Raw genomic sequence first — 27738 nt, 5'->3', positions numbered from 1 at the left:
TCCCCTTGTCAGTCTTGCTTTGATTTTGCAGCTGCAAAGCATGCCCGTTTTTTCCAACTACTATTATCTTCTTGATATCTCTGGTCCCCGAAGAGGCAATTTACGAAAGTACCTAGGCTTTCAGTCATCCAGTTCTCATCTTGATCTCTTACAACCCACTTTCAGCCCTGTATCCTCACTTAAGACTTCTTTAACTATTGCCCTTATGAAATTAGTTAACTGGTCTGTGTTTTCAATACATTCCTAAGCTCCCAATCTCAATAGATAGGTGATAGATAGATGATAGATAGATAGATAGATAGATAGATAGATAGATAGATAGATAGATAGATAGATAGAGACTCCCTAACTGCCATAATTTTGTTACCTTTATCATATCTTTATGTTCTTTTTACTTGAAAACTCAATCTTATTATTCCACTTCAAAAATGTCTCAGTTAGATATTTGTTCAAAATAGAATTCCCTTCCTCTTTCTTTTAACATCAGCAACTTTCTTAGTGATTTCTAAGTTTTATTCAGCCTACAAAGTATATTTACCATTTATTACCTTTTCATGTACTCTTCTATTCTCTTTCCACTGGTCTTTATCTTTCCCCATGTCTTCAATTACCATCCGATCAATTCCAATTCCATGGGTCACTCTACCCATGACGTGTTCTGCTTTATTCAATCCACTATCTATACCTTTACTTGTGACATCCTCCTGTATGTTCCAGTGACATCTAAAACTTAATGTGACAAGGTCAGACTCTTGAAATTTCCTGCTAAGCACCCTTCCACTCTTCCCAACTCCATTATTCTCTCAATTTTACCAGCGTGAAGCTTGGGCATTAACCTTAATACTTTTTTAATCTCTCCCTCAAGACCTTATTAACTGTTTTGCCCTGTATAATCCCTATAAAGTTACTTCTTTTTTTATTCCTCGATTAAAACTCTACAAATGTTCTAAATTTCATGCTTGGGTACTGTGCATTCATTTCCCTTGATGTTCTGATTTTTCACCTATTATAGTATTGTCCCATAATACACACACATATTTAGTTATTAAAATTAATATTGCTTCTCCATAAAGAAATTAATCCTAGTTCTATTTTATTACGTTCAGATAGCCTCCTAAAGGAAAAAATAAGAAGATGCACCTTCACTTCTTTAGTTCTGCTTCTATTCTATACATTCTACACCTATTAATATTTTCTAAAAGAATATTCTTAAGTACCTTATGGCCTCTTTATATGTATATACGATACATAATGTGTCAGGTGTTTTTTTTTCTCTTAGCAACATCCCATTTAAGTACAAATAATCCATGGGATTTATTTATACTAATTAAGCACACATTCTACAAATGAAGTTATTCTATTGCAAGACTCCAAGTGTTTCCAAAATATGAGAATATTCAATAAATTTTTCACCTCCTATAAATGACTCTATATATTGAAGTATGCCTATTTGAATTTTTGTGAATGGGTACTTTCTTTGAATAAAATATTATGCTAATCCTTAAATAAGTCTCCTTCCTTAATTCTATAGTTCTACTCTATGATTTTTATAAATTATCGTGAAGCTTATTCCTATTTTTATTGCTTTTCTACTAGAATTATTTCACAAAAATCATAGTTTAAAAATAATCAAATTTATAAAATGAAATAATTACTCCCAAACAAAATTCTAAGCAGTGTGATATTGGTTTTTGAAATTTACATAGTAAGTTAAATTCCCCTAGAGAAAAGTTTGACTTTTATTTTTCTAGGTTGTCTTGAAATGTCTAAATAATATTTAATACCTAATGTACCATAAATAGGTTAAATGTTTTGTTTTGTAAAAATATTTAAGTATTTATGACTTGTAACAGAAAATGAAAAATTTATGTAAAAGTTACTCCTAGGTCTTATTTTATTTCTGACTATCACAAGAACCCTCACACACTTTAGTATTAAAGAGATGGCTTCAGAACATCTTATATGTAATAGGGACATATCAGTATATTTCATCTTAATATTTGTTTTTTGTGGGGATACAGATGTGTGTGTGTACACATATGTAATTATTTATACATAGTTGCCTATCATGCAGTAGTGTTATACTGTAGTATATAGTATTGTGTATTACTGTAGAAGGGAAATCTAAAGGTTTTTTCTATGTAGTAATCTGCAAAAAAAATTGATTTACAAAATTATTACCTTGTCTAATATGCTGCTAGACTTAAACTGTAATTTGCAAAGACCAAATAACTTTTTAGGCCTGAATTTGTTATATTCAATTAAATTTTGAACTATCCGATCTAATATATTACCAAAATTAATGCTTGCTTTGAATTTTATAATTGAGAAAATAATGATTGATCAAGTAAATTAGTCGTCTTCCTCCTTTTTTAAATTGTACTGAAGGACTGGGCATTTATTAAGGTATCTGAGCTTCCAAACTTTCCATTTATGAAAAGTTGAGCTTTTTTAAAAAAATACAATCTTGGAGAAGGAAAAAATGAGTCAAATTTCAGAAATTTTACTATGTAGCTAAGTATCTGGCATATAGTAACATTTATAGACAGTCCCTATGTGAATTAAAGAAATGAAACCCTCTGCCTGCTTCTGGAAAGCCAGATATATACACATACCCTAGCCTCTTCAATAAAAGCTTTTGAATGAGCTCTGGATAAGCATTATAACAGCTGTATTTTTAGTTGGCAGAAAATGAACTTAGTCATTTCAAAGTGTTAACTTCCCTGCATAATGTAAACATAATTTTTGGTAGAGTATTTTCATTTTATTCTACAAACTGCCAAGTCAACAGAGCTGTGTGAATCTTAGTTATAGCACCTATTTTCTTTAAAAGATTTTGTTTTATAATTCCACACTCAAGGATTATATTTTTATTCTCTTTCTTTTCCAACACAAATTGAAAATGTTTTTCAACGTGGTTTACAAAATGAAATTTAAATAGAAAAAACTAGACAGGGCTTAGCCTTCATTTTCTGTCTTATTCTTATTGCCTGGCAAGCCTACCCCTCTTTGTTCCTTTATACATTCGTTGAGGAATTTGAAATTGTGTATATTTTTTTTAAATTCACAATATATTTTAAAAAAATATTAGAGACCTTAATTTAAGAGATATTAAACAAGAGATGAAATAAAAGCCCACACTCTCTGAAAATATTATTTGCTTAGAAAAATTTCTAAAGGATATTAGTCATATTCACTATAATTTATTTATAATTATATATTGATATAAAATTTTATTCTGCAATTACTATGTACCTCCTAACGGTAACATGAATTTGTTCCATATTTTACTTCTGCTAATTCTTTTAACTCATCCTAAATATCATGTAATAAGGGATATCATTTCTAACCTTAAAACTAGGTCAGCACCTCAGCCCCTTTTAAGCTGCACAGCACCTGCTACTTCCCCAAAAGTGACTCATGAAATTTGAAATTTTTCTGAAACATGAGATTCATATTGTTTATATTCACTCAGCATCTATAATCAGATTTAGAGGAGATTTCTAGGGATAGTCATATGGAACAATGCTATACTCTATCACACTTGGCAATATCCATCAAAATAAACATTTTAATAATTTTGACTCTGAAAATAAATCTCTGGATTCACTCATACATTATGATAAATATATGATGTACCAAGGTGTTTGTTTAATCATAGCTCCAAAAAAGGCCTAAATACCCACCCCTATGCCATGTGTTTTTATTGAAGTATGATTGACTTACAGTATTGGATTAGTTTTATGTGTACCCACAGTGATTCAGTATCCCTTTTTTTTTAAAAGCATCCCCAGTGACCAATGACTAGGAATCCTCTCTTTTTTTTTTTTTTTTGTCTTTTTAGGGCCACACCTGTGGCATATGGAAGTTTCCAGGCCAGGGGTCAAATCAGAGCTGCAGCTGCTGGGCTACACCACAGGCACAGCAACACTGGATCAAAGCTGCATCTGCAACCAATGCTACAGCTCACGGCAATACCATATCCTTTTTTTTTTTTGTCTTTTTGCTATTTCTTTGGGCCGCTCCCGCGGCATATGGAGGTTCCCAGGCTAGGGGTCCAATCGGAGCTATAGTCACCAGCCTACGCCAGAGCCACAGCAATGTGGGATCCGAGCCGCGTCTGCAACCTACACCACAGCTCACGGCAACGCCGGATCGTTAACCCACTGAGCAAGGGCAGGGACCGAACCCGCAACCTCATGGTTCCTAGTCGGATTCGTTAACCACTGCGCCACGACGGGAACTCCTGATTCAGTATTCTTTATACATTACACAATGATAACCATGTTAGTTCTAGTTACCATCCCATCTGCTACTATACAAAGTTATTACAATATTACTAACTTTATTCCCTAGGCTGTGCAATATATTCCCCTGACTTATTTACTTTATAACTGGACATCTATACCTCTTATTCTCTTTCTCCTATTTTCCTATTTTTGCCTGTCTCTCACCATCCTTCCCCCAACAACCAGTATATTATTTTCTGTGTATGTTACAGTTTTATGTTTGTTTTTATGTTTCTATTCTTTTTTTTGCCTTTTTTTAGGGTGTGTGTATATATACACACACCACATATTCTTTAACCAGATAGGTTGTATCAATATCTCAGCACCTTACCAATTGTAGATAATGTACAGTTAACACTGAGTTGCTTAGGTCTTTTTGAATTGCCAAATGATATGGTACCTCTATTTTTAATTTTTTGAGGAAACCCCATACTGTTTTCCATAGTGACTGCAACAATTTTCTTTCCTACAAAGTGCATGAGGGTTCTGTTTTCTTGACATACTTTCTAACACTTGATGTTTGTTGTCTTTTTGCTAATAGCTATTCTGATATTTCATTGTGGTTTTGATTTGTACTTCTTTGGTGATTGGTAATTAGTGATATTGAGTATCTTTCCATGTGTCTGTTGGTGATCTGTATATCCTTTTTGGAGAAATGTCTAGTCAGTGCCTCTGTCCAGTTTTTAATTCAGTTGTGTTTATTTTTTGATGTTGAGTTGTATAAATTTTTAATATATTTTGGATATACCATTTGCAGATATCTTTTCACATTGGTAGGTTGCCTTTTCATTTTGCTGATGGTTTGCTTCTCTATGCATGAGCATTTTACTTTGATGCAGTGCTATTTGTTTATTTTTGCTTTTGTTGCCCCTGCATGAGACATATTCAAAATATTTATTACTAAGAGTACTGTCAAAGAGCTCATTGCTTGTTTTTTTCTAGGAGTTTTATGGTTTTACTTATTACAGGTCTTACATTTAAGTCTTTAATCCACTTTCAGTTGATTTTTGTACCTGGTATAAGAAAGTGGTCAAGTTTTATTTTCTCCATATATCTGTCCAGTTTTTCCAGAATAATTTATTAAAATACTGGGGTTTTTTTCCCCATTGTATTTTTGCCTCCTTTGTCACAGATTAATTGGCGATATAAGCATGGGTTTATTACTGGGCTCTTTGTTCTTTCCCATTGATCTATGTGTCTGATTTTCTGCCAATGCCATGCTGTTTTGATTACTACAGCTTTGTAGTGTTGCTTGAAATCAGGAAGTATAATGCTTTCACCTTAGTTTTTCTTTCTCAAGATTGCTTAAGTTATTTGGGGTCTTTTGTGGTTCCATACGTATTTTAGGATTTTTAGTTCTAGTTCTCTGAAAATCCCATGAGTATTTTGATAGAGATTGCATTAAATCATTAGATTTCCTTAGATAGTATGGTCATACAATATTAATTATTTCAACCCATTAGCATGGTATCTCCTTTATGTCTTATTTAATTTATTTCATTGTGACTTACAGTTTTCAAATTCAGGTCTTTAAATTTTGGTTAAATTTACTCCTAGGTATTTAATAATTCTGATGTATTGTAAGTGGGATTGTTTTCTTTATTTAACTTTATGATGGTTTGTTATTGGTGTTTAGAAATATATGGAGTTCCTGTCGTGGCTCAGTGGTTAACAAATCTGACTAGGAACCATGAACCTGGGGGTTCGATCCCTGGCCTTGCTCAGTGGGTTAAGGATCCGGCCTTGCCTTGAGCTGTGGTGTAGGTTGCAGATGTGGCTCAGATCTTGCATTGCTGTGGCTCTGGCCTAGGCTGGGGGCTACAGCTCTGATTAGACCCCTACCTTGGGAACCTCCATATGCTATGGGTGCAGCCCTAGAAAAGACAAAAAAAAAAGAGAGATAGTGGATTTCTTTTTCAGTTACATATTTTTAGATTCCTTTCCATTATAGGTTATTACAAGATATTTAATATAGTTCCTGCATGTATATAATATCATAAAAGATTGAATATATTTTCCCTTTTCTTATCTTTTCTATGTATAATAGTTGGTATCTGTTAGTCCTATGTTCCTAATTTATCCCTCCACTTGTCCCTCTCACCTTTGGTAACCATATGTTTGTTTTCTACATCTGTGAGTCTGTTGCTATTTTGTGTACAGATTCATTTACATTATTTTTTAGATTCTACATGTAACTGATATATATTTCTGTCTGGCTTACTTCACTTAGCATGCATGTTCTCTCAGTCTATCCGTTTTGCTGCAAGTGGCAATATTTCATCAGAAAGCAGTGCATTTCCATATATTACTTTTCTATCCTGCAACTTTACTGAATTCATTTTGTAGTTCTAATAATTTTTGGTGATACATTTAGGATTTTCTACATACAGTATCATTTCATCTGCAAATAGAGTTTTATTTCTTCCTTTCCAATTTGGATGCCTTGTATCTCCTTTCCCTGTCTGTTATATCTCGGGCTTTCAATATTTTACTGAATGAAAGTGGCAAGGATGGGCATTATTATCTTCATCCTGATCTTAAAAGAAAAGCTTTCAGCTTTTCAACAATGAGTGTGATGTCTTATGTGACCTTTATAATCTGTATTTTGTTACAAAGCCCCACCCAAAAACAGAGAAGCTTAGAAGGAAAAGCTTTTTTCCCCTTCCATGTAATGTAGGAAAAAAAATGAAATTTAAAAATCACGACAAAATACCATAGTAATAAATATTGCAGGCAAGATTCATTGATGAATGATAAAATTAGTGGGCAAACTTAAAAGAGAAACTATCTATTTGCATACCCCAATATAACTTCCCCCCAAACTTTTTACTTCCTCTGATAGTTTTATTTTTAAAAATATAATAATTTTTTAGTCACCTATCAAGGAGAAGTTCAATTACCTTTGTTTTCACTGTGATCTGGGTTTAGTAAATAGGTTCTGACAATAGATTATGACAAGGAAAAACTAGTTTACTGGAGGAGACTGACTAGACATGACAACTAAATGTAGTTTGGGATCCAGAACTGGATCTTCGAACCAAAAATGTGCTTTAGTAAATAAAGTCTGTGACTTTATTAGTATTAATTATAGCAAGGAAATTAACATTAGGAAAAGAATGAGTTAAATGAGAATGTTCTGTACCAATTTTTAAGATAGCTTGAGTTATAATTTGTAAATCATAAATTCACCATGTACAATTTAATAACTTCCAGTGTATTACAGAATTATGCAATATCATAAAAATATTATTTTAGAATTTTGCATCATCCCAAAAAAAGAAACTCTATATCTATTAGCCATCAGTCTTCATTTCTTTCTGTCATCACCTTCCCAATCTAGACCACTCTTCTACTTTCTGTCTCCAAATTTGCCTTTTATAGACATTTCAAATAAATGGAATTATTCAATCAATTGGCTTCTCTCTCTTAGCCTAATGTCTTAAAGTTACTCTCATGTTGTACATGTATCAGTACTTTATTATTTTTTATTCCATTGTATTATCATTCTGGATGAATAGATTTCATAATGGATAACAAAACCACATTTTTAAAATCCCTTCATCAGTTGAAAATTTGGATTGTTTCTACTTTTTGGCTATTATGAATAATGCTACTATGACATTAGTGTACAAGTTTTTGTATGGATATATATTTTTGGGTCTCTTTGGATTATGCCTAGGGCTGGAATTGTTAGATCATATGTTAATTCTATATTTAACATTTTGAGGACCCACCAAACTCTTTGGGGTAGTTATTTTACCAGAAAGAAGACTCTGAATTGACTTTAAATAAGAAGAGAGTGTTAGGTCTCAATAGGGAAGGCTGGGCAATTTTGCAGGCTCAGGGCTTGCAGATATATCTAAACATCCAACATTTGGGGGCACCTGATAAATTAGGGTCCTATATTTTCCCAACATTGGCCCTAAATCTGGCATAGCAAACCTGATATGGTTGGGTTTTTAACCTTTTCTGGACTTGAACCAGACTATTAAGTCCTTGTCTGGGCTCAGCTTTACTTGCCCTTCACCTGCAGGATAAGTGCTACTTTACACACTGCCAAAGGAACACTTTCGTGACCTTTTTCCAAGGTATCAGTGGCACTTAGCCATAGCTATCCTATCCCATTGGCTTTATGTTTACTATTTCCCTTGTGCCTCTCAAATGTCTGATAAATGGCACCAATTTACTGTTACACTATGCCAAATTGTTACTTGTGAGACTTTTAACAAGTGGACCACTACCTTTTGTCAGGGTCTCTCTGTGCCCCTCTCGTCACCAAGGAAGAGCTCCTCATTATGGCAGAAAGGATGGCAAGATACTGTCACATTCTTTCTAGGACCACTCCTGAGAGTTACTGTCATTGGTTGTTTCTGAGAAGCAGAAGCTGAGACAGAGTTTATCATGAGAAGTATTAATTAAGTATCAACACCTGTGGAAGAATGAGGGCAAAAACAGCACTGAAAAGAGGAAGAAGTAAAACTAATGCAGGCCTCACAGATTTGATCATCCTCATGAGGACATTTGGAATCAGTGCGTCCCATAACCATTGTCCACTGTTGGGATTGACCTTGACCCATCACTGGATATGGGCCACACAGGAAGAGCAAGGCCTTGGGTGAGGTTATTCTCTGCACCTGGGTCAAACCGGAATTCAGATTCCAATTGGAGGGACAAGTCTTTCTTTGAAGAGGAATCTGGGTGGTACACCATGTCAATACCCATTTATCTAATGCGAAATAGAGTTAAAAATAAGATACTCATTTCTAAAACGCAGTCTAAAATTCTGGTTCACCATGTTGTTCCAGGTAGAGAAATAGAAGAGCATTTGCCTACAGTTAAGAACTCATTCAAATAAAGATTTTAATTTTTTGTGACTTTTTTCTTAAATCAGCACTATGTTCAGTGACAGTTTTTCCTTATAAAATTTTTTTCAGTTAAAAGAGTTCCTATCACTCAGTTGCAGTGTGCGTATGTCTGTTTTTTCATTTCCATTTGTGTATGTATCATAGGCCTAATGTTTAACTGTTTACATATAGATTGCCTATTATCATGTCTATGCAAATCATACATGCTAAACTATAAAGAAACCCAGGCAGAAGAAAAAATTTAAAGCAAACTTATGTTTTTATATTTTTTCCTCTGTGATAAACTGTTTGTTTTGAATAATTGGATAATAACTTTAAAATATAACTTAAAAATAATGTCTACTTCTTAGAAATAATTTATTTTTTCTTAGGTGTCATTGGCTTTTTTGTTTTTCTGTTTATTTGCTTATTTTCTTAGCTTCATTTCACATTTTCCTTGTGTGTTACACTATATTTTGGATCTGAAAAGTTGGCAATGCAATTTTATGGTTAAGAAATAGGATATTTTACAGAATATCTGGCTGGAGCTAGTAAGATATTTAAAGTTAGAGATTGAGGAATTAAGATAAAAAAAAGACCCTTATCAAAAACACAGAACACAATGTTGTAGAAAACAACATTACAAGTCTAGTTTTCTTGCAACTTCTAAATTTTATATCACGGAATACCAAAATAGAAGTAAAATATATGGGATACACGCAAATTTAGATGAGAACAGATGAATGAAATATTTTTAAAATGGATACATTTATCATTAAACAAATCATCCTTAAACAAATAAAATTCATTCAATAGTAATTCATTATTTGCTGTTTTATATCCTCTATAATGTCAATTTGATGCATGTAGTAAATTTTTCTTCAAGTTGAATAATACTCCTATCTATGTATGTGTAGCAGATGATTTCTACAGCAAATGATGTTTTTATTTGTTCCACATCAAACACATAGTCATTTTGGAATTGTACCCATGCAGATGGGAAGTACATGCATGTAAATTTGCATTCAAAATTACCATATTTTCTTTCCATATCCATTCCTTATTCTCAAACTATTTTCTTTATCTTAAAAGAATATATTGATTCTAAGTTCATGATATTATGACATTAAAATCAATACAGATATTTACATACAATTAGACCAAACATTTTTTGTTATAATGACTGACTTGGCCTTTAAACTTTGAACATTTTGGAATAAAAGGCATAGAGTTCCATAGGCCAAATTTTTGTTTGCAGCTTTTTTTCAGAGCAAATTGATGACGACTACCATATCTAAACCACATTTTAAAAATAAATTCCATGTATTCTTTAAAAGATGTTTCCTTGCAATATCATAAAAGGCAGGAAACTCAAAAACTCAAGAAAATTGCCAAGAGATATATGCCTAATGCTAGAAATCAATTAAAATATGGTTTGTTCTTATTTTCAGTTATAGAAATTCTAAAGTGCCTTATTTTTTAAATTTAATTTAATTGTGGTATAGTTGATTTACAAAGTTGTATTAGTTTCAGGTGTGGAGAAAAGTGAATCTGTTATACATATAATCCATTCTTTGTTTTCCAGGTAGGTTATTACAACCAATTAAGTGCTTTAGATTAAGGAGTAGCTCGTATGAAATTACCTAGCGCTCTATGATATCCTAAGAATTTTATTTTTTATTAACCTTTAAAAATAAATAATGAGAATATTCACAAGGAGATGATCTGATGTTATGGAATTCTTCAAATTTTTGTTGCTATGCTATAAATACATTGAAATTCAATAAGACAATGAAAACAAATACATAGCCATGGATACAAATTTAGTTATAAATTAGTAATATAGTGATTGCTACAGTTAGACTTTTAGAAACAATAAAAAGACTCTGAAGCAGGAGTAGGAACCTAGAGGTCTTAAAGATTAGAATCAACCAAAACCAGAACATGAACCCAAAGGAAGAGCTATTAATTTAATGAAAGTGTCAAACTAAAAAAGGTTGAATGCATGAAAGTTTGCAAATACATCAATCAGGTTCCTAGCAAGATCTGTGAATCTAATTTAATGTTTCATATTTTTAATATGGATTTCCAGTTGTTCCAATAGTATTTGTTGAAAAGATTACCATTTTTCTAACTTGCCTTTGCAGCTTTCTCAAAAACAAATTGTCCATGTAAATGTAGGTCTGTGTCTAGACTCTATATTCTATTCCACTGATGTGTGTCTATCTTAAATTCAACACCACACTTCTTGCTATAGCCTTATAAAAAGATTTAAAATCAGGTAGTGTTAATGCAACTTTCCTTTTCTAACTTGCTTCATCTGTTCTAGATATTTTTCATTTCTATGAATTTTCAGTACCACAAGAACTGAAAAATCTTGCTAACAACCTCATGAGGGAACTTGGGAGTAAAACCCTTCCCAGTCTAACCTTGTAAAGGCTATAATCATAACTGACATCTTGATTGCAGTCTGTGAGAGACCCTAAAAGTACTACCTACAAAAACTGAGATAGAGATTTCCTTTTTCTGGTCTGGTGTGTAAGTTTGACATCACCACTACATTTTAACAAATAAAAAGCTAAACAGATTGAAACTTTAACAACTTTTCTTGGATCCTTTAGGTAGGGGAGGACACAGGGCAAGCCTTGCCCTCAAGATTGGAGAGTTCTGACAGGTAAATACAGGCAATCATAGCTTATCAAAGCCAAGGCTCTCGAGCAGAAACTACCACAGGAACTTCAACAGTAATTGATAAGTTGAGAGATTCACTGCGGATAAGACTGGAAGTTAAAATTTCCAGGTGAACTCAGTCTTAATTAGACCACCATTAAGATTTACCTTCAGGAGTTTGGACAGGTTCTAACAGTATATATCATAGAAAAAGCTCCGGTGGCTTCTGGCTGAGAGAAAGGCAAAGGAACCATTTTGAAATACAGCAGAAATCTGTTCTTCTTAACAAGTCTTGTCCTTATAAGAAACTAGTTAACCAAGAGCCTAACTCACTGGGTTATTATCAGAGGCAAACTGACTGAGGAAGAAAAATACCCTGCTTCAGCCCACTCTAAGCATTTTGTTCCATCTAAAGGAAAAGAAAAAACCTGAGTAACTCTTGTGAAGTTCACAGTCCAGAGGCACAGACACCAAAAGACTGAGACCTAATCATACAATTCTAGAATGCTTCCTCTCCCCACATACCTCATCACTACATTATTAAAGGCCAGTTTATAGAAGTTTTTGTTTTTGCTTGTTTTTTTTTTTTTTACCTAGAACATCATGTCTAGCTAATAAGAAAAAATCAGAAGATATGCCAATGACAGAAAAATAATTTGAAGAGACAGAATCATCATCAGAATCAGACAGGTAATAATGTTGGAATTAGCAAACCAGGAATTTAAAACAACTGATTAATATGCTAAGGGCTCTAATGGATAAAAAAAAAAAAGTAAATAGCATATAAGAACAGATGGAAAATATAAGCAGAGAGTTATAAATTCTAAGAAACAAATAGAAATGTTAGAGATCAGAAACACTGTAAAAGAAATGAAGAATGACTTTGACTGGTTTACCAACCGACTGAACAAAGTTGAGGAAAGACTCTGAGGAAAAGTGTATGCACATAGAATCTTTGAAAACTTTTTAAACACAGAGAAAACAAAGACATTGAAAACAAGAGTTTCACTGTGGTGTGGTGGGTTAATGAACCAGCTTGTGTCTATGGTGTTACAGGTTTGATCCCCAGCCTAGCACAGAGGGTTAAGGATCTGGCATCACCACAGCTGTGGCATAGGTTACAGATGTGGCTCAGATTTGACCCCTGGCCCCAGAATTTCCATATGCTCAGGGTGCAGCTGAAAAAGGAAAGTAACAAATAACAATCACCGCCCCCTCAAAAAAGAACAGTATATCCAAAGACCATGGGCCAGCTATAAAATGTGTAATATATACATAATGGGGATACCAGAAGAAGAGAGAAAAAAATCAGAAAAATGTTTGAAACAATGATGACAATATTTTCCCAAATTAATATCAGACACAAAACCACAGATACAGGAAGCTCAGAGAACACCAAGCAAAATAAATTCCCAAAACCTGTCATTTGAAATTAAAGAAAATGAAAGATAAACTCCTGGAAGAAGTCTGGAAACTATCTCAAGGACATAAACTGGGTTTTCAAAGGGCTCACTTTGGGTATTTCTTCTCACAAATTGTTTATTGTATTCCATTGTCTGATGTCTATTGTCTTGGAAAACTTCTTTCATATATATTGTCTTTTACTGTGTGAAGTTATATTTTTAATAGAAAAATCTACTTAAATAATAGTCAGTGATACTGCCTCAGAGTTCTTTGCTAAATGTGAATAAGCTTTTGAACAGAATTTTTTTGTTCATTTTTTGTCTTTTTAGGGCCAAACCCACCATGGCATATGGAGGTCCCCAGGCTAGGGGTTGAATCGGAGCTGTAGCTGCCAGTCTACACCATAGCCACAGCAATGCAGGATCTGAGCTGCATCTGCGGCCTACACCACAGCTCACAGAAACTCCAGATCATTAACCCACTGAACGAGGCCAGGGATCGAACCTCATGGTTACTAGTCAGGTTTGTTAGCCACTGAGCCATGAAGGCAACTCCCAGGATTATTTTTTTAAACTCAAAAGCTGCTCTATTATCTAATTTAGTTCAAAATACTCTTGCTAACTTAAGTTCTCAGCATAGTGAAGAATTTTCCTTTATATACAATTACCCCAAGATCTCTAAAACTTATTTCTATCAGTTAATTAGTATTGTTTAAAGGAATTTTAAATATTCATATGTACTTGCTATTTTCAAAGAAATGCAACCTCATTATAATTAAAATTAAATAGGAAAAAAGTACAATTTTATTTCATAAGCATACTAAATGATTTAGGTGGATACAATGTAAGTTTCAGCATGCCATAGAGAAAGATGCATTTTTTTGTTTTCCTCCTGAGATCATGAGAGAAAGAGAGACACACACACACACACTAGATAAGGGAGAAGAATGTGGACAAAGGGGGAACTGATAAACTGATAATATGCAGAAATTACTTTCAAGCACAGTAAAATTCCTTGTTTGCAAAAATGAAAAAAATATGGTCCTTGTGGTGCCCATTTCTGTTAGTTTTATTAATATGATATAAACCCCTTCTCCATCTCCCTTCAGATTATCCAAAATTTGAAGATACAAATGCATGCTAAGAGGGATTGTTGCTATAGAAGCTAAATTGAGCTTGAAAATCACATTGATAATGACATGAAGAAGTGCAGAAGCAACAAAGCCTAGAGTATAGGTAACCAGAAAACATAAGAAATTTTAATAGGTAATGAGACATTGAATTCCTTGGTTTGTGAAATTCAGGTCATGAAGCAATTTTAACTGGATTTCCATAGATGGAGAAATCATAAGTAACTTATCTATACAGGCAAAATTCCAATACTTGCAGCATCCTAATGGAATTTGTACAGTTTGCATGGACATTAAAATGAAGAGATTCCATTTAATTACTAAACAAAAAGGCTGAATCAGAGGAGTAGGACCAAGATAATTATCTATTGACTATACTAGTGGAAAATAAGCACAAAAAAATTCCTTAAAATTTTTGACTAGCTTATTCTATAATTTTTCTTCCCTTTGTGTAATTTTAAATAAATCCACAATCAACAATAGTGACTTATGTAAAAATCACATGTGACCAATGACCACATAGCAAAGAATGGGTTCTTCCAGAGATTTAAATATGTCATTTTGAGGATACATACATTAATAAACAGTTAAGGTAGTACTACCCTAAACATAATACCCTGATGCATTTTCATACTTACTATGAACTTGAATAGCACTTTCAGAATTGACAAGTATGTCATATAGAGTCTAAATCCCCTTGTTTTCATTTAGTTATAGTAAAGTTTTCACTGAAATTTTCAGTTCTAGGAAGACTTTATGTTTTCAAATGTATAATTTTAACTCAAAGAAGTAAAAAAAAAATTGAAAGCTGCTGAAAATATGCATGCAAAATAAACTGGCACTTAAATTCTGGAGTAGATACTCTTTACATGTTTAGTATGGAATATACCTTTAAAATTAGTGGACCTTACCATTGAGACCAATAGTTTACATTTCTCTGGCATTTAATTCTATATTTTATAACTATTCTTTGTTCACTTCAGGAAGGTTTCAGAATTCTGATGGTCGATGACTAGCAAGATAGAAGAAATTACAGAAACCATACACCAGTCATATATTTGTTACAATAACACTTGAGACAAAAAGCAACCACACAAAAGCAAATGTTCTCAGCAGTTGGCATGAGAATTATTATGGAAAAATTTTGGTTAAATGCATAGTGTAGCACTTTTGTAGTTGAAAACATGCATCTGAATTCACATTAAACTTTGGTTAGAAGTATTAGGAATGTAGTTGAGCATTTTGAAAATAATATTCTAGGCATAATTTTTTATGCAGAGCTTGGAAAATATAATCTTTCGCAAAAAAAAATAAAATTGGGCTCTAAGGCTAACAATCCACCCAATGAAGCAGTATAAGTTTACAAAACTTCAGTATTTTCTTTGACTAACAAAGTTTACAAGAACCTCATATATATGTAAGTACTCTAGTAATCTTACAAAGAAGAGTTCAACTACTTTCAAGCTTAATGAATTTAAAATGTTATTCTTTACTTCTCTGAAAATCCTACCTTATCCATTGTGTGAAAACTCCAAAAGTACATGGGATTTTAAAGATTTCTGACACAGGGAGAGATTTCTTAAGCTTTTCTGAAACAACCAAACACTGAAATTCTGAAATAAACCTAAGGCATCATATGGCTCATTTATAATTCTCTTCTTGTAACAAGCTAGACAAAAATCTTCAAGTATGTAATTAGATTCAGTAATTGCACCTCTTAGAATTTCTTAGTTATGTAGGATGTCTTCTCTGTTGGTTGAGAGGGATGGTGGAATAAACTGATGCTCACAATCAACATTTTCACTTTACCATGTAATTGGCATGTACCTCGTTCTTTTTTAATGCACTCAATTCAACAAGTATTTTATACTAAATCTGTACTTTGGATGCTGTGGTGCACACGCACAAAAAATATGTTCTCAAATAGCTGATATGCCTAGAATACATCATGATTTATTCAAATAAATATAATGCAAATGAAAATATGATCCTTCTCCAAAATACATAAACAACTTATACAACTCAACAACAAAAAACAACCTCATCAAAAAATGGGCAAAAGACCTAAATAGACATTTCTCCAAAGAAGACATATGGATGGGCAGCAATCACATGAAAAAATTCTCAATATCACTGACAATTAGAGAAATGCAAATCAAAACTACAGTGAGGTACCACCTCACACTGGTCAGAATGGCTATCATTAATAAGTTTACAAATAACAAACGCTGAAGAGGATGTGGAGAAAAGGTAACCCTCCTACACTGTTGGTAGGAATGTAAATTGATACAACCAGTATAGAAAAGAGTATGGAAGTGCCTCAGAAAACTAAATAAAGAACTACCACTCCTGGGCATATATCCAGACAAAACTTCCATTCAAAAAGAAAGATACATGCACCCCTATATTCATTGCAGCCCTATTCTCAATAGCCAAGACATGGGAACAACCTAAACGTCCATAGACAGATGAATAAATTAAGAAGATGTGGTACATATATACAATGTAATACTACTCAGCCATAAAAAAATAATGAAATCATGTAATTGCAGCAACATGGATGGAACTAGAGAGTCTCATACTAAGTGAATTAAGTCAAGAAGACAAATACTATATGATATTACTTATATGTGGGATATAAAAGGTAACATAAGTGAACATTTATACAGAATAACAGACTCACTGACATGGAGAACAGATGGGGGAGGAGGAGGCAATGGGATTCGCTGCGAGTTTGGGGTTATTAGATGCAAACTATTACATTTAGAATGGATAAGAAATGAAGTTCTACTGTAAAGCATAGGGAGCTCTATCCAATCTCTTGTGACAGAACGTGATGGAAGATAGTATGAAAAAAATAATGTGTCTATATATATATATATGACTGGGTCACATTGATGTATAGTAGAAATTGGAACAACACTGTAAATCAACCATACTTTAATAAAAATTTTAAAAAGGAAATATCCTTTAACACAAACAAATAAAATTGTTATGGGCTTCTGTTACATCAGTGATTATTTCCAGTTCAGACAAGCAGGAAATACCTTAAAAAACTATCATTTATGTTGGTTCTTAAAAGATACATAGAATTTCACCTTATATTTTAAATGATTCATTCTTACTTTAGACAGATTTTGCTAACATTTCATGAGAATTCAAGGACTCAAGAGTACATATATTCTTGATACCCAAAGCTAACCTTGCTTCCAGACACAAACTACCTGATTGAGATGTGATCAAAGAATGTTACTAACATTTATTTGAAGAATATATCACAAGCTTATACCATCTCCAAATATACCCTTGTTGAGTTTATTATTTGAAGCAGGTGAATAAATTAAACTAATCAATGCAACAGTATGAAATAATTAAGCAGAGCAGAAATACACATGATGGAAATTATAAATTATTGTATGGTTTAAAATATGGTGAAATGGTTAAAGACATGATATTTAGTAATAAAATTGTATGCAGTCACAATTCTATATTTGTTACATATTTTTGGTGTTATCATTGGAAGATTACTTTCTCTCTGTGGTTCTCTCAACTATACTAGCAGCCATATGGATGATGTATCCATTAAATAAATATTTGTTCAGCACTAAATGTACACTGTTCAAGGCATCAGTGAAAAAAATAGACAAAAACAATCTGTGTATGTGGAACTTATATTCTCATGTAATGGACAATAATAAATAAATTATAAATATATAGTATGCTATAAGTGCTAAGTGGTATGGTAATAAGATAAAGAAGTTGGGAAGTGCTCAAGACAATTTTTCAATTTTGCTAATATAATCCAAGTAGGCTTTGATGAGAAGATGAAATTTCATCTAAGCCTCAAAAGATATGAGGGAGTAAGCAACACTGTATGAGGGAAAAGAATAGTCCCAGCAGAGGAAGCATGTCTGATATACCCTGAGAAGAGCAAGGAGATAGTGTGTCTGGGAAAGAAAGAAAGAAGGGGTATAGAAAGAAAGAAGGATGGAGTGTAAGACTTTTTAGGGACTTGGCCATTTTTAAGTATTTGGCTTCTGTTATAAATAGAGTTTACTGAAGGATTGAACAAAGAGTGGCACAATTTGACTTACATTTAATAGAGTGACTCAGCATCTGGAGTAGAATAAACTAGGTAGCTGGGTAGATATGAATTATTTCACATATGAGATATTGACTTAGACTGGTGTGAACGGAGCAGAGCTGCTAATTAGTGATCAGATTCTTGAGTTGGAGTCAAAAGAATTTCTGATGGATTGACCATAAAGTAGGAGGGAATAAGAGGAGAAGAATGAATTAAAAAATTGGGACTAGAGAAAATGGAAGGAACAGATTTGCCATTCAGATGTAGAATACCATTAGTAGAGAAGGTTTGGAAAATTCAGAATAATTCTTTGGCATGTGTCAGTTTGAATGCCAATGTGGAGATACTAAGCAAGAGATGTGAAGTTGGGTGTATTTTTCAAATTCAGGGGAGAGGCTATAATTCAGAAGGGAGATGTATATATATATATTTTTTTTTTGAAGTTGTCAGTAAAGAGCTATTATTTAAAGCTATGAGTTGGTAAGTTTATTAAGCTAATAAATGTAGGTAGAGGATGAAAATTTCAGGATTGAGTTCTGAGGCACTCCAGTGATTGGAGAGTTTGGAATACAGAAGAAAAAGAACCAAAGAGGTCTTAGGGAAAAAACAGCCAATTCAGAGAAAGAAAGAAGAAAAGAAAGAAAGAAAGAAAGAAGGAAGGAAGGAAGGAAAGAAAGAAAGAAAGAAAGAAAGAAAGAAAGAAAGAAAGAAAGAAAGAGAAAGAAAGAAAGAAAGAAAGAAAGAAAGAAAGAAAGAAAGAAAGAAAGAAAGAAAGAAAGAAAGAAAGAAAGAAAGAAAGAAAGAAAGAAAGAAAGAAAGAAAGGAAGGAAGGAAGGAAGGAAGGAAGAAAGAAAGGAAGAAAGGAAGGAAGGAAGGAAGGAAGGAAGGAAGACAGACTAGTGTGTTTCACAAGTTTTACAGAGGTTATTTGTTTCAACCATTTCTAAGAAAGGACAAATATTTCCATAACTTTCTAAAATAGACATCTCTTTCTTCATTTTACAAATGTGAATAAAATAGATTTAAGAAATATTTCGGGAGGAAGGATCAAGATGGCAGAGTCACCTTCTCCCACAAGCACATCAATAAAACACATCTACATGTAAAACGATCCACATAGAACATCTACGGAACACTGGCAGAAGAACTTAAACCTCCCCAAAGGGCAAGAAACTCTTGACATAGCCGGGTGAAATTAAAGAAAAAGAGAGAGAGGGAGAGAAAAGGAATCAGGACAGGACTAGCATTCCTGAGAGGGGGCTGTGAAAGAGAAAATGAACCCACACCCTGGGAAGCCACCTTACCTACTTTGAGATCAGCTGAGATGGAGGGACCTCAAAGTCTCCAAGAAAAGCGCAGCAGCTGGACTGAAGAGGCACAGTAGAGTGAGAGGCGTGCACAGATCATCCACACCACCGCGCCGACACTCAGCCTGAGATACTCCAGCAGGGGCTGGGCTCTGAGACTCAGGCCCCAGAGGTCAGTTCTGGGGAGAGGCCTGGGGTTGGCTGTGTGAAAACAGCCTGAGGGGCTAGGGAGTGGTGTGTCACTGGCTGGAGAGCAGTGAGCTGCGGGCTGGGGAATGGGACACCACAGCCACACCACAGCCGAAGGAACCTGGGAGGAAGTCTGGGCCTGCAGGGGAAGCAAGGCACTGTTGCTGGGGAGGGTGAGAGGAGGAGGGGTGGGGACCACGATACAAACCTCCCCGCCCACCTGCAGGCTATGATGGAAAAAAAATTCATTTAAAAAAAATATAGAGTATGAAGAAGGAAATATTAAGAGAAATGCAACTGCCTAAAAGAAAAATCTTACTCTTTCAAAGACTTCAACTGAAAGTGAATAAAATTTTAAGACCACAAATATATAGTAGTTGTGAAAAAGTCCACACTTTTATCTAGGAGATTGGAGAATAAAATGCAAATGGCTTTTTACTCAGCTCCTATTATTTCTATTTTACCAAATTGTCTGTCCATTGGAACTCAAGATTTTCACAATAGAGTATGTTGAAATGAAACAACAAAATGTACTAAGCTAGTATGTGGAATCACAGTTTGAAACTATTTGTTCTTTGAAAGTATAGAATTACTTTAATCTGTGAATAATAATGTGCTGTTTGGGCATAGAATTACTTTAACCTGTGAATAATCATGTCTAACATTTGAATAATATTTACTAGCTAAAGAAAGGGTTTAAAGGCTGTTCTTATTCTAACAATTCAATTTAATAAGTTATCTCTGTTGTAAAAATTCTGAAACTGGTAAGTATAAAAAAAATTGACAAAGATTTATAGCAGAAATAAACAGCTCCTGTGACTTTAAATCTCTGGGTTACTCCAATATACCAAAATGCCTTTCAAGTAAATTAGGACATGCAAAAAATACATGCAGATACATTTAATATAAAGTTAATCACCTAAAAGCAAGTTTAAGGAGTTTAATGTCTTAGAATGTGTAATTACATACCCATTAAATCAAGATTTATGTGCTTTTTTGGAAAACAAATAATGTAAATAATAATTTTTTTAGAATACTTCAACTATTCTTACCTCTTTCATAGAATAGTTTTGTTGGTCCACAACTTTATTTACAATTGATCAAAATTACAAATAAGGTTAGAAAGTAACAATGCTATGCAGTTATTCAATTATATTAATTTATAAAATGTATAAGAAAAATGTATGAAAATCCTAGAAGCATTTAAGCAAAAAATTGTACTAACATTAAAAACTGAACTTTTTGTTTATGTGTGCAATGGCTATTGATTATCTTATTAATTTTAGGTCATCAATTTCCTCAAAAATCAGAAACGCTAGTTAAAGCCTAGTTTTTTCTTTTATTTCAAATAGCACATGTCAAATTAGATAATAATAAGAAAGTGTCCTATAAAATACTATACAGGTGATATTTATTACCTATATGTCATGCACGCATACAACAAAGCAGCATCTATCTTGTCGAGGAAAACACTGAAATCTAATGTTTTATTGGGAAAATATTTATGGCAGATATATTTTTAAAAATTAGAACAAAAGATTCTTGGCTTTTTTAAACATTTTTATTACTAGCAAGAATTTTGATTCTTCTGACAGTTTTTGTTTTTACTTAATATGTTTTACCTAAGAATCTCTGAAATTGATTTAACTGTCATAAAGACAAACCATATCCATTAATAGATGTTTTATATGAAGCCACATTTTCCAAAAAAAAAAAAGTTTAGATCATTAAACACTTTAAGTTTACTTTTTGTTATTCTTATCTCTAGCTTTACACTACAAAGTAGCTGTTCCTTAAGAAAACTAATTGCCTTGGAACTAGAATTAGAAATTCAGCCAACTCAAATTGAAACAGACACACACACACACACACACACACACACACGCATACACAAAGGCATTTATTGTGCCATGTATTCTAAATCAAAACCAAGAACTGGCATGATAACTTTGTTTCTCTCATTACTCAAATTTAGAAAATATTCACTGGTTTTCACTCCGTAACAACAACCCCAGAATAAATGTAACAATCACAAATACTTCTGTTACTTCCACCAATACTGTATCAATAGTAACCATCAACATCTGTTAGTGTTAAGGGAACTCCTCAAGCACAGAATGTTGTCCCATAGGACCTTAATTCCTCTCATTTTAAGTGCAACAACTGAAAAGATTTCTTCTTGAAAATATTTTTTGACAGTAAACAGAGAATAGAGGAGTCTCAAGATCTATTTTTTTCAGTTCCTAAAAAAAGATTCCTGAGAAAACTCTTAGATCACTCAGAAAATATCTATAATGTTGATAAAGACAGTGTCAAAAATGACTGTGAAAAATCTTAAAAAAAAAAAATTGAGGAGAGAGGACAAGATGGCGGAGGAGTAGGGGGACACGCTCGCCCTCTCCCACAAACACAACAAAAAAAGCACATCTACAGAATAAATGACTCGCACAGAACAGCAACCAATCGCTGGCAGAGGAACCTAAACTCCAATAACGGCAAGAAGTTCATGACATTACTGGGCAGAACCGGAGAAAAGAGGAGAGTGAGAGAAGGTGAATCCAAGCGGGACGGGCACTCCCGAAAGGGAACTGCGGAGGAGAAAGGGATCCCGCACCCCAGAAAGTCACCTACACGGGGGAAAGATCAAACGAACCGGAGGAATCTCCAGATGCAGAGAAGAGTGTAGCAGTAAGTTGGAGTATGGAAAAGCCGATCAAGAACTGAACGGACCATCTGATCTACGGGCACAGTCACCAAAATATGAGACGCCTGGATGGGGACTGGGCACAGAGGCCTCAGCTCCAGAGGTTAGTCCGCGAGAACAGGCTGGCGGGGTGGGGTGGAGCGGAAACTGCTTGGGAGGTCTAGAAGCCATTTGACGGGGCAGAGACTGCCTGGGAGACTAGAAAACAAAGCTGTCACAGAGAAAGGGAGCAATACTCCAGGGGCTGGGATGGAAAGCCGCATCAGAGGGAACCTGGGCGAAGAGCCTGGTCTGCGCCCGTGCTGGGGAGGGGAGAGAAGAAGGGGTGGGTCCCCATAGAATACCCCCCACACCACAGCAAGCTTACAGGCCCGCTAGCTAGCTGAAAGTTGTGCTTCCCAGTGCATCCCCTCCCCCCACCCCCGCCACCCCCTACGCTCTCACCAGACCTGGGGCTGTCTGCCATCCAGGAGGGCTGGCCTCAACAATTGCCTGAAGCCTACCACCGCAGGGGCTGTCCCTGCACAGGCCTGCTTGCCCTTTGGAGGGGCTACACTTCCACAGAGTAGCACCAAACACCACCAGCCCCCGAGAAAAGGCCTGCAGCCCAGAAAAGCTAGAACAAGCCTAGCCAGGCAGTGAATAGATCTGCCTAATTCCGGGATGGTTTTTCGGAGTCAGGCTGCCCTGGGGAGGAGCCTCTTCAGTTTCCAACAGCCCTGCTACCCACCCAAGCCCCCAGGGGGTGCCCTAGTGGATCAGCTGTATAGGACTTCCAGCTCCAGGCAGGACCCCCTGCAGCCCAGAAAAGCTGCAACAAGCCTGGCCGAGTCAGGAAAAGATCTCAGACGGTCTTTCTGAGTCAGGCTGCCCTGGGGAGGAGCCTCTTGGTTTTCCAACGGCCCTGCTACCTGCCCAAGCCCCTAGGGGGTGCCCCACTCCCACATAATAGCTGCTCAGCACCACCAGCCCCCTGGAAGAGCCTCTGCAGCCCAGAAAAGCTGCAACAAGCTTGGCCAGACTGTGAAAAGATCTGCCTACATTCTCAGGCCATCCTTCTGAGTTGGGCTGCCCTAAGGAAGAGCCTCTTAGGTTCTCAGTGTTGCAGATAGCTGCTCCAGCCCCCAGGGGGTGCTGCACTCCTGAGGAACAGCTGCCCAACACTGCCAACCTCCTGCAAGAACCCCACAGCCTAAAAACACCAGAGCAAGCTCTGCATGACCAAGTGAAATCTGCTACCATCGTGGTGTGGACCTCCCAGTCCTGTCTGCCCTCAGGAAGTCTTCCTTTGCTTCAAATAAACACTGTTAGCTCCATCAACACTCCAGAAAAGCCACACTGCCTCAAAAAAGATTGACCAACAATGCCAGCCCTCAGGAAACATTCCACGGCAGTGACAAGGCAAACACTGCCTGATAATGGAGAGTACAACTACCTCAGGAGAAAGAAAACAACAAGCAAGATGAAGAAGCTGAGAAACCACCTCCAGTCAAACCAACAGGAGAACTCACCTAAAACAGTCAACAATGAAACAGATCTCTGCAGTCTGACAGACCTGGAGTTCAAAAGAGAAACAGTGAAAATGCTGAAGGAATTAAGAGAAGATATGAACAGTAATGCAGATACCCTCAGAAAGGAACTAGAAAATATAAGGAGGAGCCAAGAAAAACTAGAACATTCATTTGCAGAGATGCAAACGGAACTAAGGGCAGTAAAAACCAGAATGAATAATGCAGAAGAACGAATCAGTGATATGGAAGATAGAATAATGGAAATCACTCAATCCGGTCAACAGACAGAAAACCGAATCAAAAAAAACTGGAAAGCAATATAAGAGACCTATGGGATAATATACTGCGGGCCAATCTACGCATAATAGGAATTCCAGAAGGAGTAGAAAAAGATAAGGGGATGGAAAATATATTTGAAGAAATTATCAATGGAAACGTCCCACATCTAAAGGATACTGGGTTCAAGATACAAGAAGCACAGAGGGCCCCAAACAAACTGAACCCAAATAGACCCACACCAAGACACATCATAATAAAAATGGCAAAAGTTAGTGATAAAGAGAGGATCCTAAAGGCAGCAAGAGAAAAACAGAATGTTCCCTACAAGGGAACCCCCATAAGAATATCAGCTGATGTCTCTACAGAAACACTACAGGCCAGGAGGGAATGGCAAGAGATATTTAAAGTGCTAAAAGGAAAAAATATGCAACCTAGAATACTCTATCCAGCAGGAATATCATTTAAAATAGAAGGGGAAATAAAAAGTTTTTCCAACAAACAAAAACTTAAAGAATACAGCAACACAAAACCCAGGTTAAAGGAAATATTGAAAGGGCTTCTCTAAACCAAAAAGAAAGGAAGGAAAGGGAAGAAAAAAGAAAAGAAAAGAAAAGAAAAAAAAAGAAGAGGAAGAACTAGGACTGAGGAAACCACAGTCAGAGAGCAGACACTCAAATAAGCCAGCATACAGATTTAATCAGGAACATGCTTCAAACAAAATTAAAGAGAAAAAAATAAAAAAGAGTCATCAAAACCATAAAATGTGGGCAAGGGATGTTAGGAAGTAAATAACCCTTTTTGTTTGTTTGTTTGTATGTTTCTCTTCTTAATTTTAATATAGTAATGAAGGGTTTGAACTTACAGGACCATCAGGCTAAAACACACAATTATGGGAAGGGGTTAGCATACTTAAAAAACAGGGCAACCACAAGCCAAAACCAAATTTTGCATTTGCAAAAAATGAAAAAAAAATACACTCAAGCAGATAATAACAGGAGACCATCCAACCAAAAAAAAAAGAAAGGAAGAATGGAGAACCATAGAATCAACTGGAACACAAGGTTCAAATGGCAATAAATAATCATCTATCAATTATCACCTTAAATGTCAATGGACTGAATGCCCCAATCAAAAGACACAGAGTGGCTGAGTGGATAAAAAGGCAAAAAACTTCAATATGCTGCCTACAAGAAACTCACCTTAGGACAAAAGATACATATAGATTGAAAGTGAAAGGGTGGGGAAAAGTATTTCATGCCAATAGACATGACAGGAAAGCAGGAGTTGCAATACTCATATCAGAGAAAATAGACTTTAAAACAAAAGACATAAAGAAAGACAAAGAAGGACACTACTTAATGAGTAAGGGATCCATCCAAGGAGAGGATGTGACTATCGTCAACATATATGCCCCAAATACAGGAGCGCCCAGATACATACAACAAATATTAACAGACATAAAGGGAGATATTGATGAGAATACAATCATAGTAGGAGACCTTAATCCTCCCCTCACATCAATGGGCAGATCCTCTAGACAGAAAACCAGTAAAGCAACAGGGATCCTAAAGAAAACAATAGAAAAGTTAGACTTCATTGATATCTTCAGGACACTACATCCGAAAAAAGCAGAATACACATGCTTCTCAAATGCTCGTGGAACATTCTCAAGAATCGACCCCATATTGGGACACAAACCGAATCTCAATAAATTTAGGAGCATAGAAATTATCTCAAGTATCTTTTCTGACCACAATGCCATGAAATTAGAAACCAACCATGGGAAAAGGAAAGAGAAAAAACCTACTGCATGGAGACTAAACAACATGCTACTAAAAAACCATTGGGTCAATGAGGAAAGCAAGAAGGAAATTAAAAACTACCTTGAAACAAATGATAATGAAGACACAACCGCTCAAAACCTATGGGATGCTGCGAAAGCAGTGCTCAGAGGGACATTTATAGCAATACAGGCCTTTCTCAACAAAGAAGAAAGATCCCAAATGGACAACTTAACCCTCCACCTAAATGAATTAGAAAAGAAGAACAAAAAAGTCCTAAAGTCAGCAGAAGGAAGGAAATTATAAAGATCAAAGAAGAAATCAATCAAATAGAGACTCAAAAAACAATCAAGAAAACCAATAAAACCAAGAGCTGGTTCTTTGAAAAGGTGAACCAAATTGACAAACCCCTGGCCAGACTCACTCAAAAGAGGAGAGAAAGAACCCAAATAACCAAAATTATAAATGAAAAAGGAGAAATCACAACGGATACAGCAGAAATACAAAAAACCATAAGAGAATACTATGAACAACTATACGGCAACCAGTATGACAATCTGGAAGAAATGGACAATTTTCTAGAATCTTACAGCCTGCCAAAACTGAATCAAGTAGAAACAGACCAACTGAACAGACCGATCACTAGAAATGAAATGGAAGAAGTCATAAAATCACTCCCTACAAATAAAAGTCCAGGACCAGATGGCTTCACAGGTGAATTCTATCAAACATATAAAGAGGAATTGGTGTCCTTCCTCCTGAAACTCTTTCAAAAGGTGGAAGAAGAAGGAATACTCCCAAAGACATTCTATGATGCCACCATCACCCTCATTCCAAAACCAGACAGAGATACCACCAAAAAAGAAAACTATCGCCCAATATCATTGATGAATATAGATGCAAAAATTCTCAACAAAATCTTACCCAACCGAATCCAACAACATATCCAAAAAATTATACACCATGACCAGGTAGGGTTCATCCCAGGTTCCCAAGGATGGTTCAACATACGCAAATCAATCAGCATCATACACCACGTTAACAAAAGAAAAGTCAAAAATCATATGATCATCTCAATAGACGCAGAAAAAGCATTTGACAAAAGTCCAACATCCATTCATGATCAAGACCCTCGCCAAAGTGGGTATAGAGGGAACATTCCTGAATATAATCAAAGCCATTTATGAGAAACCCACAGCAAATATAATCCTCAATGGGGAAAAACAAAGCCTTCTCACTCACATCTGGAACAAGACAGGGATGCCCACTCTCACCTCTGCTCTTCAACATCGTTTTGGAAGTCCTAGCCACAGCAATTAGACAAACAAAAGAAATCAAAGACATCCATATAGGAAGAGAAGAGATAAAACTGTCACTGTACGCAGATGACATGATACTATACATAGAAAACCCTAAGGACTCAACCCCAAAACTCCTTGAACTGATTAATAAATTCAGCAAAGTAGCAGGATAGAAGATTAACATTCAGAAGTCAGTTGCATTTCTGTATACCAGCAATGAACTATTAGAAAATACAAAAATACGAT

Source organism: Phacochoerus africanus, chromosome 2 (genome assembly GCF_016906955.1).
Source record: "Phacochoerus africanus isolate WHEZ1 chromosome 2, ROS_Pafr_v1, whole genome shotgun sequence".
Lineage (NCBI taxonomy): Eukaryota > Metazoa > Chordata > Mammalia > Artiodactyla > Suidae > Phacochoerus > Phacochoerus africanus.
Note: the sequence above shows the minus strand (reverse complement) of the source record.